This window comes from Coregonus clupeaformis, unplaced genomic scaffold (assembly GCF_020615455.1).
Source record: "Coregonus clupeaformis isolate EN_2021a unplaced genomic scaffold, ASM2061545v1 scaf0684, whole genome shotgun sequence".
Lineage (NCBI taxonomy): Eukaryota > Metazoa > Chordata > Actinopteri > Salmoniformes > Salmonidae > Coregonus > Coregonus clupeaformis.
Genome location: NW_025534139.1, coordinates 201,164 through 222,771, shown reverse-complemented (window position 1 = coordinate 222,771; position 21,608 = coordinate 201,164).

Here is a 21,608-nt window from a genome sequence, read left to right as displayed (position 1 = left end):
ATGTCAGAGCAGAACCAACCACAAGGTCGAAGGAATTTCCGTAGAGCTCAGAGACGGATTGTGTCGGGGCACAGATCTGGGGAAGGTTTCAAAAAATTTCTGCAGCATTGAAGGTTTCCATAACACAGTGGCCTCCATCATTCTTAAATAGAAAAAGTTTGGAACTACCATACTCTTCCTAGAGCTGGCTGCTCCGCCAAGCTGAGCAATCAGGGGAGGGGCGGCTTGTCAGGGAGGTGACCAAGAGCCCGATGATCACTCTGATGAGTTCCTCTGTGAGGTGGGAAAACCTTCCAGAAGGACAACCATCTCTATAGCACTCCACCAATCGGCCTTTATGTAGAGTGGCCAACAAACCACTCCTCAGCAAGGGGCACAGCTCCTTGGACTTTGCCAAAAGGCACATAAAGGACTCTCAACCGTAAAAACAAATTCTCTGGTCTTATAAACCAATTTAACTCTTTGGCTTGAATGCCAAGCTCCGTTATATATCTGAAGAAACCTGCACCATCTCTACGGTGAAGCATAGTGGTGCAGCATCATGTTGTGGGGATCTTTTTTTAGTGGCAGGGAATGGGAGATTTGTCTGGATTGAGGAAAATCAACGCAAAGTATAGATATGATTATTTAAATATTATTATTTTTAGATACATTTGCAAACAGTTCTAAAAATCCTGTTTTCACTTTGTCATTATGGGATATTTGTGTGTAATATTTTATTTTTTTTACATCCATTTTGATGCTGTAACATAATGAAAAAAATCAGTCTCATACTGTGGTGCACTGCATGTCCAATGCATTCTCTCCATTACAACATAAGCTTTCAATTATCATCATCTCCCTCTCTCTACTGCTCTTAACATGAATCTCTCTTGAAACGATTCCAATTGTCAGTTAGATTGCCTTTTAACTGCGTAGGTAGAGACTAACTATCCATGACAGGAAACACTCGGGGAACAGGTACAGATTCAATTTCTCTTACTTCGGTGGTTGCTCGGCAACAGATTCCAATGCATCTCGTTCTCTCTCTGTCACGTTTTTTTGCTAGCTAGCGTCTTCGACTACTCACGTCTACTGACTTGTAGAATGTTTGCGTACATTTTCAGAGTTAGTGCTTTCTTTTCTCTGTCTCGTCATCACTACCAATCTACACCATGTTATGTTTGTTCCTTGTTTATACACCCTTTGAACTACTTTTAATAATCAGATACTACAGCTACCAATATCCTTGTGTAGCCACGGAAGGCATTCTTCAACTCCCCCCACCCTCGCATAGCCTGCTGGGTAATGTAGTCTTAATGTTATTAACACACAACAACACACTCTGGTTTCATTATGGATTCGTTATATATTCATGACTGACAAATGGTTTTATAGCAAATAGCTCAAGTTGTTGATACCAGACATTTGCTTAATCTCTATCGGTTCTTTTGGTACTTGTTGCGTAGGCCTACTGTAGCATATTATAATTAGTCTCTGACATCCCTGACCTAGGGAAACAGCATGTGGCCTGGGTAAAGTTGGGGGTTAAGGCCAATCCAGAGATCACTGTTTTTTTTTTGTTTTGGTATGGGCTTGGGCTTGGGCGGACTCTGATCTTTTGGAGCAATATGCACCTGTTGGTAACATGATACCCTCACCGTTCCATGTGTGCCTAGACCCCCGAATAGCAGTATTCACAATGGGGATAGCAGTGACTCTCCATTTGGGATAAAAGGGTTTTAATGTGTTTGCCGATGCATGCATATAGATAATATCACCATAATCTAAAGCGGACATAAAAGTAGCCTGCACAATTTGGTTTCTATTTACGGAGGACAGACAAGCCCTGTTTCTGTAAAGGAACCCTATCTTGAATTTGAGCTTTTTCCCAATTCAGTAACATGTTTTTTTAAAAGAAAGCCTATCATCTAACTCATACCCCTAAGTATTTACATGCAGAGACCTGTTTGATTTCAGTACCATCCAAGCTATGGATTACAAAAGTGTTTCTAATTGAGAGTTTAGACCTAGAAAAAAACATGACATTTGTTTTCTTAGCGTTTTAAAAACAAGTTTAAGCTGTAAAGAGACCCCTGTAGTATCCTAAAATCAGATTCCAACTGCATTAAAGCTTGGTCCGCTGTTGGAGCAATAGAGTACATCACTGGGTCATCTGCATATAAATGGAATTTACAATATCTGACATCATCACCAATGTTGTTTATATAAAGTGAGAACAATAGTGGGCCAAATATTGAACCCTGAGGGACCCCTTTAAGTAACTGTAAGGGGTCAGACTCGACCATGACGGCCTGAGAGTTCTATCTTTAAAATAGTCATAAAACCATCGACAGGCATCAGTGCCCAGTCCTAGAGATGACAGCTTACTCAAAAGGATAGCATGGTCTACAGTGTCAAAAGCTTTCGAGCAAATCTACAAACAACAGAGCTCAATTTTATGGGGAGAAGATTACTACTAACAATACCTCTCTGCATGTAAGTAGTATTCGCAATACGGTGATTGGACAATAATCTAGGAATTGCAGAAAGGTTGTTAGCTGAAGTTTGTTCCATATTTGCAATTGAGGGACTAATTAATGAAACTGGGAGAGGAGCATTGAACATAGTCTGATAGGGGAGCGTACAATCCCAAAAGTCAACCCCCGAAAATACACAACGTCAGGTATCAAAGGCTCTACATGAGGCATGAGTAAGAGACATGTTGGTGGAGAGGATGCTGGAGCCATACCTGTTAAGATGGAAATTGTCCCCGAAGAAATAGACCTGGTCGGACTGTAAAAGCTGCAAAGTTATCCACAAAAGGAATTCCCATTGTGCAGCAGTATCCCTTAAGCCAGGTGTGTAATTGGCGTATACGACTAAAAACCATATCCGTGGGGATGGAAAAGTTCCGGAAACAACGCACTGCTTCCCAGATTCCAGCAGCGTATTTATCAATGTTTTTAAAATCCTCTCTCAATTTCTCTGACTGCTGGAGTTTAATGTCATTTGACCCAACATGGACAATGACAGTTGAAGCGACGGAGTGCTTGCTAATAAGTAGCGGTAGCATGGAATTTAGGTCAGGGATCCTAGCGCCAGGGTAGCAGAAAGTCTCAGCTTTCCGGATTGAAACGTTTCGGACCATGGATGAACCCACCACGAGAACGGAAGGACTACAGATGGGTTTATTGGGTAAATGACAGGGCCTCTCCCAGGTGATCTGCCTCCTAGCAGGTTGAGGGGGCTAGCAGCTGAGACTGACGACCGAGCGGTAGGCAAGGAGCGCAGATGAGTGTGCTTGGGCACTTCCACCTGAGAGTGAGACGGCAGCAGTAGAGATGGAGCGGAGGGACCCTGTACAGTATGATTGGAATGCACTTCCAGGTCTTCCAGGACCTTGAATCTCCTCCCCAATTGTAGCACTTCCGAAACATTTGATGGATTCCGTTTCCTGTAGTGCTTTTCTCCCCGGACAGCAATCCAGGCATCCTGAGGCGGAGCAGAAGGGGTGGAACAGACCGGGCCCTTCGGTTTAGCTCCTAGCCTGGGCCATGGCTCATTTAAGGGAACCAAATGGAGTTTCTCCGTTAAAGGCTCCCCAGAAGTGGAGGTGCCGAGCCAGGGGCAGGTGACGTTGTCGATTTTGGAGGTGGTTTGTGCAACCATGGAGTCCAGGTTGCAGGTGGTCATTATTGTGGATTATTGTGAATAGTCACATGTACAGGGTTGCAGGTGGTCATTATTGTGGATTATTGTGAATAGTCACATGTACAGGGTTGCAGGTGGTCATTATTGTGAATAGATTTAATTTTTTTTACATTTTAGTCATTTAGCAGACACTCTTATCCAGAGCGACTTACAGGTAGTGAAAAAATCATACTGGCCCCCCGTGGGAATCGAACCCACAACCCTGGCGTTGCAAACGCCATGCTCTACCAACTGAGCTACATCCCTGCCGGCCATTCCCTCCCCTACCCTGGACGACGCCGCCCCAATTGTGCGCCGCCCCATTGGTCTCCCGGTCGCGGCTGGCTACGACAGAGCCTGGATTCGAACCAGGATCTCTAGTGGCACAGCTAGCACTGCGCCACTCGGGAGACATGTACAGTCACATGTACAGGGTTGCAGGTTTGTCATTATTGTGGATTATTACGAATAGTCGCATGTTCAGGGTTGCAGGTGGTCATTATTGGGGATTGTGAAAAGTCACATGTTCAGGGTTGCATGTGGCCTTTATTGGGGATTACTGTGAATAGAATATAGGGCGGCAGGTAGCTTAGTGCGTAAGAGCGTTGTGCCAGTAACCGAAAGGTCGCTAGTTCTAATCCCCGAGCCGACTAGGTGAAAAATCTGTCGATGTGCCCTTGAGCAAGGCACTTAACCCTAATTGCTCTTGTAAGTCGCTCTGGATAAGAGCGTCTGCTAAATGACTAAAATGTAAATGTAAAAGTAAATAGTCACATGTACAGGGTTGCAGGTGGTCATTATTGGGGATTATTGTGAATTGTCACATGTTCAGGGTTGCATGTGGCCATTATTGGGGATTACTGTGAATAGTCACATGTACAGGGTTGCAGGTGGTCATTATTGGGGATTACTGTGAATAGTCACATGTACAGGGTTGCAGGTGGTCATTATTGTGAATAGTCACATATACGGGGTTGCAGGTGGTCATTATTGTGTATTATTGCGAATGATCACATGTACAGGGTTGCAGGTTTGTCATTATTGTGGATTATTACGAATAGTCACATGTACAGGGTTGAGAGTGGTCATTATTCTTGATTTTTGGGAATAGTCACATGTACAGGGTTGCAGGTTTGTCATTATTGGGGATTACTGTGAATAGTCACATGTACTGGGTTGCAGGTGGTCATTATTGTGGATTATTACGAATAGTCACATGTACAGTGTTGCAAGTGGTCATTATTGGGGATAGTTCCATGTGCAGGGTTGCAGGTGGTCATTATTGTTGATTTTTGGGAATAGTCACATGTACAGGGTTGCAGGTGGTCATTATTGGGGATTATTGTGAATAGTCACATGTACAGGGTTGCAGGTGGTCATTATTGGGGATTACTGTGAATAGTCACATGTACAGGGTTGCAGGTGGTCAATATTGGGAATAGTCACATGTACAGGGTTGCAGGTGGTCAATATTGGGGATTATTGGGAATAGTCACATGTACAGGGTTGCAGGTGGACATTATTGTGGATTATTATGAATAGTCACATGTACAGGGTTGCAGGTGGTCATTATTGAGATTATTGTGAATAGTTACATGTACAGGGTTGCATATGGTCATTATTGGGGATTATTGTGAACATCTTTGATCATTATTAACAGAGGAAGGGTAAGTCATTCAAAAAAATCAAGTTAACCGCTATTATTTTACAGTCCATATCAATTATGTGTTTTTTTTTAACACCAACTTTACTTATGGACTAATTTAGGCTTACCTAAACAATGACTATATTTTAGTGATTTATTTGGATTTGTTTGTACAAATTTGTCGAATTTTGTTTTAACTTTCACATTATTTTGTGTAGATGAATTACGATAAATTATAATCAAATCTATTTCAATCCCACTTTTTAAAGCAACAAAATGTGAAAAAAGTTATAGTGGGTGTAGACTTTCCATAGGAGTTAATTTCCTTGGGAAGATAACTGCCCGTGCTTCTCCATCCATTCATATATATATATATATATATATATATATATATCCTACTCTATTTAATTGAGACCATACGCTCACCTGATCTGGCACGCCCAACTAGGAGAGGAGAGCCCTTGTAGCTCAGTTGTGGGTTCGATTCCCAGGGGACCAGTATGAAAAAAAATGTATGCACTCACCTAACTCTAAGTCGCTCTGGATAAGAGTGTCTGCTAAATGACTGAAATGTAAAATGAGAGGTATGGCTTCTGAACTAGAGAGGAGAGGCTGCTGAACTAGGAGAGGAGAGGCTGCTGAACTAGGAGAGGAGAGGTATGGCTGCTGAACTAGGAGAGGAGAGGTATGGCTGCTGAACTAGGAGAGGAGAGGTATGGCTGCTGAACTAGGAGAGGAGAGGTATGGCTGCTGAACTAGGAGAGGAGAGTATGGCTGCTGAACTAGGACAGGAGAGGTATGGCTGCTGAACTAGGACCGGGAGAGGTATGGCTGCTGAACTAGGAGAGGAGAGGTATGGCTGCTGAACTAGGACAGAAGAGGTATGGCTGCTAAACTAGGACAGAAGAGGTATGGCTGCTGAACTAGGGCGGGAGAGGTATGGCTGGAGAAGAGTCACGCTCGCTCTCCATGTTGCACCTTTTGCTTTATGATGACAACTCACGTTGGTTGAGCACCCCCAAATTATTTCTATTAACAGATCAAGGAACGCTGTCTATACTTCCATCCCTTTTGTTATTGGCTGATTCCATCGCCAGCAATGCCCAAAAATATTCTTGGAATTCTCACATAGAAACGTAATTGGGGTCTAAAATAAAAATAAGCTAAATCAATGTGCCCTTTTTCCCGATAGGGAATGTCCTATTGGTCTGAAGTGTAAGATATTGGTTTCTCCGTGGGAGCCCGGGTTCATATCGTGCAGTGTTAAATACAGTTACAATATTTGAGCGCTGCAAATCTGAGTAGCAAGCAAACAGACAATGTGTATTATTTTTAACATGCTGTGAAAGTGGTACTCACTTTTAGGAATGGGTAATCGTTTACAAGTTGCAAGCTATATCATAAACCCATCGTTGAAAACCACATTTTTCATCTTCTGTGGTTTGGTAACTTCCTGTTGTTCAACGGATCGGAATGAAGAAGCAGAGTTTGGAAAAAATTTATTTGGTGTCCATTAAGTCTTAAACAGCAAGGGGGCATTGTTTCCACTCCGTTGTGGCCGTCCCCATTTAAATGCAAGACCTCATCATACCATTGTTGTGTTGTTTTACCCTTAGTGTACTAACTTGAACTCCACTACCCTCTTTTTGGGATTTACAGGAAATACCTATCCCACCCCCCTCCTCCCTCTCCCTCAAACCCTCCTCCCCCCTCCCCCTCTTGGGGTCCCCAGGTCGTGCCTCTCCTGGTAACTTACTGCTGGGTCTGAAGAGGGTGTCTGTGCTGCTGGTCGACTGCAGGAAAACACCGGGGACGGGAGTGGGTTTATGCTCTTACATACATTTATTTTGGGACACTCCCTAGATGTCCTTAATTACCATTAAAGACAATCACTAACCTTCTTAAAATGTAGAATCATTAGAAGCACTCCTACCCCATTGGTTACATTGATGATTTTAACCCATCCAAAATGCTCAAATCTGATCACAAGAGTTTGGAATGCTGGGCCTTGAACTAACTTCGATATGAAGAAGGAACCCTAACTGTCTGTCTTTGTTTCACAGGGGACAGCCCTAACCGTCGCTCTCTCAGTAGAAGGGGCTTATCATCTGGGGAGGCTAACCAACATCATGATGCTGACGAGGCAGAGAAGAGTCTCTCCAGATCAGAACACCTCAAGGAACACCAGCAGAGACTTACAGGGAAGAAACCTCACTGCTGCTTTGACTGTGGAAAGAGTTTCACCTCTTCAGCAAATCTTAATACACACCAGAGAATACACACAGGAGCGAAGCCTTACAGCTGTGATCAATGTGGGAAGAGTTTTCCTAGATCAGACCAGCTGGTAATACACCAGAGAACACACGCAGGAGAGAAGCCTTACCACTGCTCAGACTGTGGAATGAGCTTCACCACTTCAAACAAACTTCTAGTACACCAGAGAACACACACAGGAGAGAAGCCTTTTGGTTGTGATCAGTGTTGGAAGAGATTCACTCAGTCAGGAAGCCTGGAGTTACACAAGAGAATACACACAGGAGAGAAGCCTTACCACTGCTCAGACTGTGGAATGAGCTTCACCATTTCAAACGAACTTCTAGTACACCAGAGAACACACACAGGAGAGAAGCCTTTTGGTTGTGATCAGTGTTGGAAGAGATTCACTCAGTCAGGACACCTGGCTAGACACAAGAGAATTCACACAGGAGAGAAGCCTTTTGGTTGTGATCAGTGTGGGAAGAGATTCACTCGGTCAGGAAGCCTGGAGTTACACAAGAGACTACACACATGAGAGAAGCCTTACCACTGCTCAGACTGTGGAATGAGCTTCACCACTTCAAACGAACTTCTAGTACACAAGAGAATACACACAGGAGAAAAGCCTTTTGGTTGTGATCAGTCTGGGAAGAGATTCACTCAGTCAGGAAGCCTGGCTGGACACAAGAGAATACACACAGGAGAGAAGCCTTTTGGTTGTGATCAGTGTGGGAAGAGATTTACTCGGTCAGGACACCTGGCTAGACACAAGAGAATACACACAGGAGAGAAGCCTTTTGGTTGTGATCAGTGTGGGAAGAGATTCACTCAGTCAAGAAGCCTAGAGTTACACAAGAGAACACACACAGGAGAGAAGCCTTACCACTGCTCAGACTGTGGAATGAGCTTAACCACTTCACAGGGACTTGTAATACACAAAAGAATACACACAGGAGAGAAGCCTTACCACTGCCCAGACTGTGGAATGAGCTTTACCACTTCAAGCGGACTTCTAGTACACCAGAGAACACACACAGGAGAGAAGCCTTTTGGTTGTGATCAGTGTGGGAAAAGATTCACTCACTCAGGAAGCCTGGAGTTACACAAGAGACTACACACAGGAGAGAAGCCTTACCACTGCTCAGACTGTGGAATGAGCTTCACCACTTCAAACGAACTTCTAGTACACAAGAGAATACACACAGGAGAGAAGCCTTTTGGTTGTGATCAGTGTGGGAAGAGATTCATTCAGTCAGGAAGCCTGGTTGAACACAGGAGAATACACACAGGAGAGAAGCCTTTTGGTTGTGATCAGTGTGGGAAGAGATTTACTCGGTCAGGACACCTGGCTAGACACAAGAGAATACACACAGGAGAGAAGCCTTTTGGTTGTGATCAGTGTGGGAAGAGATTCACTCAGTCAGGACACCTGGCTTTACACAAGAGAATACACACAGGAGAGAAGCCTTTTGGTTGTGTTCAGTGTGGGAAGAGATTCACTCAGTCAGGAAGCCTGGTTGAACACAAGAGAATACACACAGGAGAGAAGCCTTACCACTGCTCAGACTGTGGAATGAGCTTAACCACTTCAAACGGACTTCTAGTACACCAGAGAATACACACAGGAGAGAAGCCTTTTGGTTGTGATCAGTGTGGGAAGAGATTCACTCAGTCAGGAAGCCTGGTTGAACACAAGATAATACACACAGGAGAGAAGCCTTTTGGTTGTGATCAGTGTGGGAAGAGATTCACTCGGTCAGGAAGCCTGGCTTTACACAAGAGAAAACACCACACTGTTGGGTAACCTTTCCACTTTTGTTAGCTCAATCCAGTTAATGGTAGACTAGTGTACACACACCGGAGAGAAGCCCTACAGGGTGAGTTTTGCCACCTCAAGCGTTCTTAATGTGGCCTTCCTTAGTGTAATTTGATGTACTGTCAACAAGGGGTCCACCCTCTGAAAACTTTAACTGTCCATTATTTCCAGATTTCTATTAATTGCAATGTGAGTGAAATAGTCTGTGTTTGAATGGTGTGGGCGTACGTACCCCAACAACAGAATGGTGTGGGTGTTTCCCAACAACAGAATTGGTCAGCTCAGAGAAAGCAGTGCGGTAGCTCCTCCCCCTCTCTCTGCAAGTCTATTGTTAGGGTTAAGGTAAGGGTCCGTTTAACATGTTGACTAGTTGGGATGTGGTCAGAAAAGTCCCTTAAGTTGCTGCCGTCCCACAGTCTGTTGACAGATGCTACGATACCAGTTAAGTCTGTTCACCAGAGATTACAGAAATGTTGGCAGGTAGATTTCTTTGGTTTGCTTAGCGAGCAAGCTAGAGGGATCTGAAGACTGATAACAAAGTCTGAGGACAATTCACCATCACCATGATCAACCCTGTCTACCATCCAACTCACCATGATCAACCCTGTCTACCATCCAACTCACCATGATCAACCCTGTCTACCATCCAACTCACCATCACCATGATCAACCCTGTCTACCATCCAGCTCACCTTATTTTGAAATGACATGATATTGTTTGGTAGAATGAACACAGTGTAGTGAATATTTTCCCAAACTGCGTTAACCACTCCAGTCAGCAGATGACAATGTGAGTCTTTCAAGAGCTGTTTCCTCCAGTGGACAGGACGCTTTTTCAACACGGACTCATCAGCCGCCTCGGTAGCTTGCTAGCAAACAAACAAACCACAAAGTTTGCTGCTTCAGTGTTTTTAGATATTTTTCTCAGATGTTACTATGGTATACTGAAGTATAATTACAAGCATTCCATAAGTGTCAAAGGCTTTTATTGACAATTACATTAAGTTTATGCAATGAGTTAATATTTGCAGTGTTGACACTTCTATTTCAAGACCTCTGCAATGGCATGCTGTCAATTAACTTCTGGGCCACATCCTGACTGATGGCAGCCCATTCTTGCCTAATCAATGATTGGAGTTTGTCAGAATTGGTGGGTTTTTGTTTGTCCACCCGCCTCTTGAGGATTGACCACAAGTTCTCAATGGGATTAAGGTCTGGGGAGTTTCCTGGCCCATGGACCCAACATTTCGATGTTTTGTTCCCCGAGCCACTTAGTTATCACTTTTGCCTTATGGCAAGGTGCTCCATCATGCTGGAAAAAGCATTGTTCGTCACCAAACTGTTCTTGGTTGGGAGAAGTTGCGCTCTGAGGATGTGTTGTTACCATTCTTTATTCATGGCTGTGTTCTTAGGCAAAATTGTAAGCCCACTCCCTTGGCTGAGAAGCAACCCCACACATGAATGGTCACAGGATGCTTTACTGTTGGCATGACACAGGACTGATGGTAATACTCACCTTGTCTTCTCCGGACAAGCTTTTTTCCGGATACCCCAAACAATCAGAAAGGGGATTCATCAGAGAAAACGACTTTACCCCAGTCCTCAGCAGTTCAATCCCTGTACCTTTTGCAGAATATCAGTCTGTTCCTGAGCATGCTCTGCACTGGTGGTGCCCTGATCCCGCAGCTGAATCAACTTGAGGAGACGGTCCTGGCGCTTGCTGGATTTTCTTGGCCGCCCTGAAGCCTATTTCACAACAATTGAACCTCTTTCCTTGAAGTTCTTGATGATCCGATAAATGGTTGATTTATTTGCAATCTTACTAGCAGCAATATCCTTGCATGTGAAGCCCTTTTTGTGCAAAGCAATGATGACGGCACGTGTTTCCTTTCAGGTAACCATGGTTAACAGAGGAAGAACAATGATGATTTCAAGCACTACCCTCCTTTTTTAAAGCTTCCAGTCTGTTATTCTAACTCAATCAGCATGACAGGGTGATCTCCAGCCTTGTCCTCATCAACACTCTCACCTCTGTTAACGAGAGAATCACTGACATGATGTCAGCTGGTCCTTTTGTGGCAGGGCTGAAATGCAGTGGAAATGTTTTTTGGGATTAAGTTCATTTTCATGGCAAAATGCAATGAATTGCAATTAATCTGATCACTCTTCATAACAGTCTGGAGTATATGCAAATTGCTATCGTAAAAACTGAGGCAGCAGACTTTGTGAAAGTTAATATTTGTGTCATTCTCAACTTTTGACCAAGACTGTATATTAACAGCAAAGTTTTAAACCCAGTCTGTGTGCTTACTAGTTATTACATGTCATATACAGTTGAAGTCGGAAGTTTACATACACTTAGGTTGGAGTCATTAAAAGTCGTTTTTCAACCGCTCCTCAAATTTCTTGTTAACAAACTATAGTTATGGCAAGTCGGTTAGGACATCTACTTTGTGCGTGACACATGTAATTTTTCCAACAATTGTTTACAGACATATTATTTAACTTATAATTCACTATATCACAATTCCAGTGGGTCAGAAGTTTACATACACTTAGTTGACTGTGCCTTTAAACAGCTTGGAAAATTCCAGAAAATGATGTCATGGTTTTAGAAGCTTCTGATAGGCTAATTGACATAATTTGAGTCAATTGGAGGTGTACCTGTGGATGTATTTCCAGGCCTGAGGGTGGATATCTGATTAACAGCAGTGAGTTTTAACTATCCCAAAGCCTAGGACCAAGAGGCATGGAGAGGCAGCCTTTAGTTACTATGCCTCCCAGCCTCTGGAATAGCCAGAGAACCTGAGGGAAGGAAACTGTGGCATTTTAAAAAGAGATCTTAAAACACACCTTTTTAGTGGTGCTTTTCCTCAGGGTGCTTTTTAGTCGTGCATTTTTATTGTAATTCTTTAGTTTTTTATCCTCTTATATTTGTGTAGTAAATATTTAGTTTTATTTTAATTGTTTTTATTAGTTTTTTTTCCTGTAAGCACATTGTGTTCCATTCCATGTCTGAAATGTGCTGTATAAATAAAGCTTGATTTGATTCTCTATGGTGTTATTAGGTCCCTAATATTTTAGTTAGGCCTATAAGGTAAGATAGACTGATATGATTGGAATCTCTATGGTGTTATTGAATTTAAACAACAAGGCACTCAACCCTGTGGGTTATTGTACAACTAATAGCTGTTCTCTAACATGACGAATAACACACAACTAACGTTGCCGGAGAGATTCAACCACAAAGACCAGGGAAATTTTCCAATGCCTCGCAAAGGAAGGGCACCTATGGGTAGACGACATTGAATATTCCTTCATTCATTACACTTTGGATTGTGTATCAATATACCCAGCCTCTACAAAGATAGAGACATCCTTCCTAACTCAGTTGCCGGAGAGGAAGGAAACCATTCAGGGATTTCACAATGAGGCTAATGCTGACTTTTAAACAGTTACAGAGTTTAATGGCTGTGATAGGAGAAAACTGAGAATGGATCAACAACATTGTAGTTACTCCACAATACTAACCTAAATGACAGAGTGAAAAGAAGGAAGCCTGTACATAATACAAATATTCCAAAACATGCATCCTGTTTGCAAACAAGGAACTAAAGTAATAATGCAAAAAAATGTGGCAAAGCAATTAACTTTTAAGTGTTATGTTAGGGGCAAATCCAATCGAACACATTACTGACTACCACTTTTCAAATGTTCAAGCTTAGTGGTGGCTGCATCATGTTATGGGTATGCTTGTAATCATTAAGGACTGGGGAGTTTTTTAGGATAAAAATAAATGGAATGGTGCTAAGCACAGACAAAATCCTAGAGGAAAACCTGGTTCAGTCTGCTTCCACCAGACACTGGGAGATGCATTCACCTTTCAGCAGGACAATAACCTAAAACACAAGGCCAAATCTATGCTGGAGTTGCTTACCAAGAAGATAATGAATGTTCCTGAGTGGCCGAGTTACAAATTTGACTTAAATCTACTTGAAAATCTATGGCAAGACCTGAAAATGGTTGTCTAGCAGTGGAGGCTCCTCTGAGTAGGAAAGGGATAAGAACCATCCTCCTCAGTGAATTTCATAAAAATTGTAAATCATTGAAAAAGTCATCCTTTATAGATAAAACTATACTAAATATATTCACCTGTCACCAAATAATTGATTAAAACACACTGTTTTGCAATGAAGGTCTACAGTAGCCTCAACAGCATTCTGTATGATAGCACAACTCCCATAAAGCTAGCTGGCTAGTTTAGTTACTCAAACACCCGGCTCAAACAGAGGGATGCTATGTTAGCTAGCTGGCTAGTTTAGTTACTCAAACACCCGGCTCAAACATATAAACATATCTGAATTTGACCATTAGAAACTCTTGTTTGCAACTGTTGGACAAAAACCGGAGTGCCAAGTCTAGGTCCAAAATACTTCTCAACAGCTTCTACCCCAAGCCATAAGACTCCTGAACAGCTAATCATGGCTACCCGGACTATTTAAACTGTCCCCCCACCCCAGCCAAGCTTTTACACTGCTGCTACTCTGTTAATTATTTATGCATAGTCACTTTAACTCTACCCACATGTACATATTACTTCAACTCCAGTGCCCCAGCACATTGACTCTGCACCTGTTCCCCCTCTATATACATTTACATTTACGTCATTTAGCAGACGCTCTTATCCAGAGCGACTTACATTATTTATTTATTTTATACCCCCTGTGGGAATCAAACCCACAACCCTGGCGTTGCAAACGCCATGCTCTACCAACTGAGCTACATCCCCTGCCGGCCATTCCCTCCCCTATCCTGGACGACGCTGGGCCAATTGCGCGCCGCCCCATGGGTCTCCCGGTCACGGCCGGCTATGACAGAGCCTGGATTCGAACCAGGATCTCTAGTGGCACAGCTAGCACTGCGCCACTCAGGAGACACCAATATATATATATATATATATATATATATATATATATATATATATAAAGCCTCCCTACTATTATTTTATTTTACTTCTGCTCTTTTTTTCTCAACACTTTTTTGTTATTTTATTTATTCTACTTTTTTTTATTAAATGACCTGTTGGTTAAGGGCTGTAAGGAAGCATTTCACTGTAATGTCTGCACCTGTTGTATTCGGTGCATTTGGCCAATAAGATTTGATGTGATTTGATCCGTTCACCCACACTGCGTCTCACACAGACACAGCGGTTTGAACCAAAAATCTCCAATTTGGACTACAGACCAAAGGATAAATTTCCACCGGTCTAATGTCCATTGCTGGTAACTCTAATGAACTTATCCTCTTCAGCAGAGGTAACTCTGGGTCTTCCATTCCTGTGGCGGTCCTCATGAGAGCTAGTTTCATCATAGAGCTTGATGGTTTTTGTGACTGCACTTTAAGAAACTTTCAAAGTTCTTTAAATTTTCCGGAGTGACTGATCTTCATGTCTTAAAGTAATGATGGACTGTCGTTTCCCTTTGCTTATGTGAGCTGTTCTTGCCATAATATGGACTTGGTCTTTTACCAAATATGGCTATCTTCTGTGTACCCCCCCTTACCTTGTCACAACAAAACTGATTGAATCAAATGCATTAAGAAGGAAAGATATTCCACAAATTAACTTTGAAGAAGGCACACCTGTTTATTGAAATGCATTCCAGGTGACTACATCATGAAGCTGGTTGAGAGAATGTCAAGAGTGTGCAAAGCTGTCATCAAGGCAAAGGGTGGCTATTTGAAGAATCACAAATATTTTTTAGACCCCAGGAAGAGTAGCTGCTGCCTTGGGAGCAGCTAATGGGGATCCCTAATGAATACTAATACGTTTTTGGTTACTACATTATTCCATATGTGTAATTTCATAGTTTTGATGTCTTCACTATTATTCTACAATGTAGAGCATAGTAAAAATTAAGAAAAACCCTTGAATGAGTAGGTGTTCTAAAACTTTTGACCGGTAGTGTATGTAAATGAGATTTTTCTGTATTTAATTTAAATAGATTTATGCACAACAGCATTCTATCCAAGCTGGGAGAGAGCACGAGGAGGGATCATGTCATGCAGGTTCAGGTAGCAGCTACAGGACAGTTGTATATTATTTTAAACATCAATTGGTAGCTGATTAGTATGCATGGACAATTTATTTTAAAATCTGCAATGTTTGAATGTCCAGTTTTAATTACTGAACAAGTAATGGCATTATTGCCACCAGCCAGCAGGCTATAAAATTGCAGCACTGCGACACCGTGTATAGATTTCGTGAAATGTTAGGCTTAACATGAGAAAATGACGACCAATTAGAGGCCTACCAATAAACCTTTATCCATTAGCTAAAGCAAAGCTTTACATGCTCTTGCACCACAGGAACCCTATCATCGATTAATTAGGCACGCAGCCGCATAGACATGTCTCTATTTCAGCACGATGGACAGCGATCGGTTTGTGAGTGGATATCTGGCTGAAACATTCCATTTTATTTTATATTAGGGAGAGGCCCAAAGTCCAATCTTGTGGGGTCCAGAGAAACTGCGTTAACTTTAGAAAATTAGTTACTAAAAGCAGAAGGCTTCCTACGACTGGAGTATTATTTGTATGTTGGCCGAATCCCAACGTTTCAGTCGAACGGAAGTGAAGGTGGAGTTACATGTTCTCTATTCTCCATTTTGTCTTGTGACTTTAGGCAGAGAGTCACATGTTGAAATATAACGTCTCGGTCCTCTACCTCCCTGATCTAAAAGGTCCGTAGACTACAGATAAACATTGTTATCTAGTTAACTTCGCCTGAACTCTGCAATCAACCATAAACACACGTTTCTACAATGAATCAGGTGAGTTTAGATGACTTTAAACATCTGTATAACGGGTCTTTGTAGCCTACTTCCTGCTTTTACACTGCACGCATTTAATGGTCCTTGACTTTTGGAAAATCATTTGTGTAGTTTAGCTGGTTACTCGTAGCCAGGCCCGGTGGCAGGATGAACTCAGCAAGGGGGCATCAGAAATGTCTAAGGGGGCACAACTATTTTGGCTTGCTGTTAACACAGGATCGATAATAATCGATAGTACAATTACACTCAATGTATTTGCAGCCACGCACGGCTGTCTTGCAGCAAGAATACAGGCTACTGCACCGCTTTACAAACATGGACAATTCATAAATAGCAAGTCATGACAACGCTACACAGCTACATGCACAATACCCAACAATCCAATGCAAAACAGTTGCTAATTACCGTAATAACACTTCCTCATGCCAATACAATGCATTTCCAATCGCGGAAAGCAAACAATAATGTACAATGCACTACCAACGACTTATCGGTACAATGCAGCTTAGACGCAGCTACCAAGCTGTCTTCCCACAAGAGTGCCGTCCTACGCTGGTATGATAACAGAGAAATTACTATTCCATAACTACCAGTTGAAATGGCAACACTAGCTAGCGTGGAACCCGGTGTTATCGGCATATTCAACAGCGTTTAAGAAATATATTACCTTCATGTTATCTTGTGATCAAGCCATCAATGTTATGTGATTATTGGTGTCGTAAAATTTTTAGCTAAAGGGTTAGCAATTAGCATGTATTCATAATTTACATCAAATAAAACTTTAATTTCAGTTATGTGCATTGACATAAACAATGAAAACACTGTTGGAGTTTGTGTTGCAGAGGTGCACTTGGAAAGTAAAGGAAGAAATACAATAATATATATATTTTAGACATTCATTTTTTTGTACAAATAAATAATTTCATATGAACACAAACAAAACAAACAATTAAAATCTCCACCTCCATCCCTATATTGTCACAAAAATCACAATATAAATCCAGCTCCACTGCTACCTCTGGATCCCACAGCACACACCTGCAGTGGAACCAGTGCTGACAGAAGTCACAGCACACCCATGGCACCTCGGACCTACACTCCTGAGGGGAGCTTGCAGGCGGATCATGCTCCCCGCAGCGGGTGGTGTCTTCTTTTGTAAAGAATAAAATAATAATCAAATTTATTAACATGGTTTTGCAAAATGTAGAAGTTCTTCAACAACAATAGTAATTGATATAACTGAGAGAGAGAGAAAAACAGATGAAGTACCTGAGAGTGGTGCCATGGGTGGCGTGACAGAGGTGACCGGTGGAGCTTTTCTCTTCCTTTTCTGTGCTGCAGTTTGAGAAAAAGTAGTGTTAGACAGAGCATGTTTCATGAAAACCATTTTCAACTTTTCTACATCAATACCTCTGGAGGAAGCTGCAGAAGTTTTGGAGGAGGTGGAGATGACTTGAGGGCTGGTGCTATGGACTGTAGATATGTAAAGAGAGAACTTTTATTTTACATTGCTGTTTTATAAAACAGAAGTCATTTTTTTGTAATTTAACATGTGTTTACCTGTGGAGGTGGCCGTATTCAAATTGCAGGGGGCAGGGACACCAGACGAGGCTGCTATGGTGGTGTGACCAGGGGAGACGTAGGAGGCAGTTGGTCCAGAGGAGGCCGTGTTGGTGGTGACAGACGGGGGGTGGTGGTGGACAAAACCGCCGATGATGGCTTGGAGGAGCTTGTGTTTGTAATGGTGGGGTTGAGGGGCCAACGATGGTGTGGCTGAGAGAGTAGGCACGTGGCCTTCTTCTGCAGCTGGGGACTCCGGCGGCTCCTACAGGTGTTGCACACTGGGAGGCACTGGCAGTGGTGATGCAGCTGTCAGGAGCAGGGGGTCCAGCAGAGGCGATGGCGTCAATGGTCTCATCCATGGCAGCCCTCTCCTGTGCCCACTGTGATCTGAGGGCTGCCCGACGCTCTTTCTCCTCTGCCTCGGCCCTCTCCTTCTCACCCCTCTCCTGCCACTGGCGCGTGTATTCCTCCCCGGTGAGGCATGTGGCGACCACAGGGAGTCTTCTGTATCGGTCTAGCTGATATTTCAGGACAGTAAGGATGTGCCCCAGGTCCTTCGCTATCAGCCCTCCCTCTTCTAGAGCTGGGACAGGAGCAGGGGCTGAGGGTCCTCCTGTGGTCACTGGGGAGGAGGTGCTGATGGACGGCACAGTGCTGCTGGTTCCAGGAGAGGCGGTGGTGGGACCCGGTAGGGACCGAGACGGCATTAAACGGGACCCTTCAATGGCTGAAGGGTCAAAAGGGAAGAGGCCACACTTCTTAAACCCTTCCACCACATAGCGCATGTCCTTGCATCGCTGGTACGGGTAGCGGAATACTCTCCCCCTGTCCAGGGTGTCCGGCCTCATGCTCAGGTTCTTGTGCCTCTTCCTGAACATTTCCCACCACCTCTTCCCCAGTGGTGGGATTGTTTCCCCTGGGTGCCGAAACCTACAATAGAATAGAGTGTATAATTGTCCATCCAGGATGAAAATGTTTGTTTTGGCATCACCATACACATCCACATTTACATCACACACATTGAGAACAGTCAGTCCAGCAATCTACATACATAAACGCATAGAACACCAAATACCTGCTTATTTTGTCAGCGTATTTCATCAGCCTCTGTCTGGTGAAGGGGAACCCATGGCTGGCGCAGTAGATACAGTACTGCACCAGATAATTTTTAAGCAATGTTGGTGGATCACTGCGACAACCATGGGTCACCCGGCCGCTCAGCCTACACCATGTACCTTGGTAGATAAGAAAATAAAACTGTTACTAGCAGATAAAATTCACATACACGTGGTAATCGCCTAAAAACAAAAGATGCCTAACCTTGGCAGCCTGGCGGATAGTCATCCCTGCCCCGCAGTCCTCCATGGCATGGAACATGTCCACCTCACTCCACTGCTTCCTCTTGACTTTCTCCATGCTGTGGTGTTAATACATGTAGCTAAATAACTTGGCATACTATACACATTTTAGACAGATAACTCAATCTGAGTATGTATAAACATTTACATTTCAAAGCTAAGGCATTGAAAGGTGGTGATGAAAGTTTTCACAATAACTGAAAGTGTACCCACATTTTTTGTTTGATGTTATCTGTAATGAAAATGAGTGTCCCAGTAAGTTTAATATTTACATTTTAGTCATTTAGCAGACGCTCTTATCCAGAGCGACTTACAGTTAGTGAGTGCATACATTTTTCATACTGGCCCCCCATGGGAAACGAACCCACAACCCTGGCGTTGCAAGCGCCATGCTCTACCAACTGAGCTACAGGGGACTGATGCATACATTGTAACATTTGACTAAATACTGCCTCTATGCCGCTGTTGTAAGATGAAACATAGCCGACAGTGATAGGTGTCAAAATGTTCATGGTTCAAAATACATTTTTGCAGATCAAAGGACTCCAATTCTGAAAAGGTAAAGCTTGACAACATTCAGCTGTTTTCGTGATATGTATTATCTAACGCTTACAATTTATTTCCTTTTTGCTGTCTTAGCAGTTCTATCAACATTTAGCAACTAAGCTAGCAACATTAGAAAATCCGTTAGCTATATTTCAGAGGTAAAAAGTTCGATATTAAATGAGGTGTGGTCTGTCGCGCAGTCGAATTTTACAATATGCAGCGTGTTCCACAAAACGTGTACATATAACTTTTTTGAAAACTCTCAAAACCGAACTTAACTTACAAAAATTGCAATGAAAATCGGTGGTCAGCTAGCTAGAAGGGTGTCGTTAGTCGCAAAACGTACAGTTATTTTCCAGTCCATTTAAATGTCGAACTCGAGGTGATTTAGTCCTCCAACCGCTAGTGTCCGAAGTTAGGGAGTGTCCGATGTTGGGGGAAAATTAGCTAATGTAAACGAGTTGTTTATGGAAACACTATAGCTACATCGTTACTCAACCATTGGTCAAGGTCTGCCCACCCTCATCAATGTAATGCAAAGCACCTCTTCTACATTATAAAACAACATTAAAAACAATCCGCTTTTTATATTATAAACCAAACATTTCCAATCCAATCACATCACAGAAATCAAGCAGTACAGTCGTGGTGTAAAAGTTTTAGAATGACACAAGTATTGGTCTTCACAAAGTTTGCTGCTTCAGTGTTTTTAGATATTTTTCTCAGATGTTACTATGGTATACTGAAGTATAATTACAAGCATTCCATAAGTGTCAAAGGCTTTTATTGACAATTACATTACGTTTATGCAAAGAGTCAATATTTGCAGTGTTGACCCTTCTTTTTCAAGACCTCTGCAATCCGCCCTGGCAGGCTGTCATTATTGTGGATTATTGGAAATAGTCACATGTACAGGGTTGCAGGTGGTCATTATTGGGGTTTATTGTGAATAGTCACATGTACAGGGTTGCATGTGGTCATTATTGTGGATGATTGGGAATAGTCACATGTACAGGGTTGCAGGTCATTATTGGGGATTAGTGTCAATAGTCGCATGTACAGGGTTGCAGGTGGTCATTATTGGGGTTTATTGTGAATAGTCACATGTGCAGGGTTGCATGTGGTCATTATTGTGGATTATTGGGAATAGTCACATGTACAGGGTTGCAGGTCATTATTGGGGATTAGTGTCAATAGTCGCATGTACAGGGTTGCAGGTGGTCATTATTGGGGATTATTGTGAGTAGTCACATGTACAGGGTTGCAGGTGATCATTATTGTGAATAGTCACATGTGCAGGGTTGCAGGTGGTCATTATTGGGGATTATTGTGAATAGTCACATGTACAGGATTGCAGGTGGTCATTATTATTGGGGATTATTGTGAATAGTCACATTTACAGGGTTGCAGGTGGTCATTATTGGGGATTATTGTGAGTAGTCACATGCTATATGTTAATATTATATTATATATTATTATAATATATGCAAATACTTATTTCCCTCATTTAAAATGCAAATCAATTTATAACATTTTTTACATGCGTTTTTCTGGATTTTTTTGTTGTTATTCTGTCTCTCACTGTTCAAATAAACCTACCATAAAAATTATAGACTGATCATTTCTTTGTCAGTGGGCAAACGTACAAAATCAGCAGGGGATCAAATACTTTTTTCCCTCACTGTATGTAGTTGAATCTGTTTGAAAATCAATACTTGACTGAGGGACCTTCCAGATGTTGTATGTGGGGACAGGGAAGGGTTGTCATTCAAAAAATCATGTTAACCGCTATTATTTACTGAGTCTATATCACTTATTATGTGATTGGTAAAGCCCAACTTTACTTATGAACTAATTTAGGCTTGCCTAAACAAAGGGGGTGAATACTTATGCAATGACTATATTTTAGTTATTTATTTGGA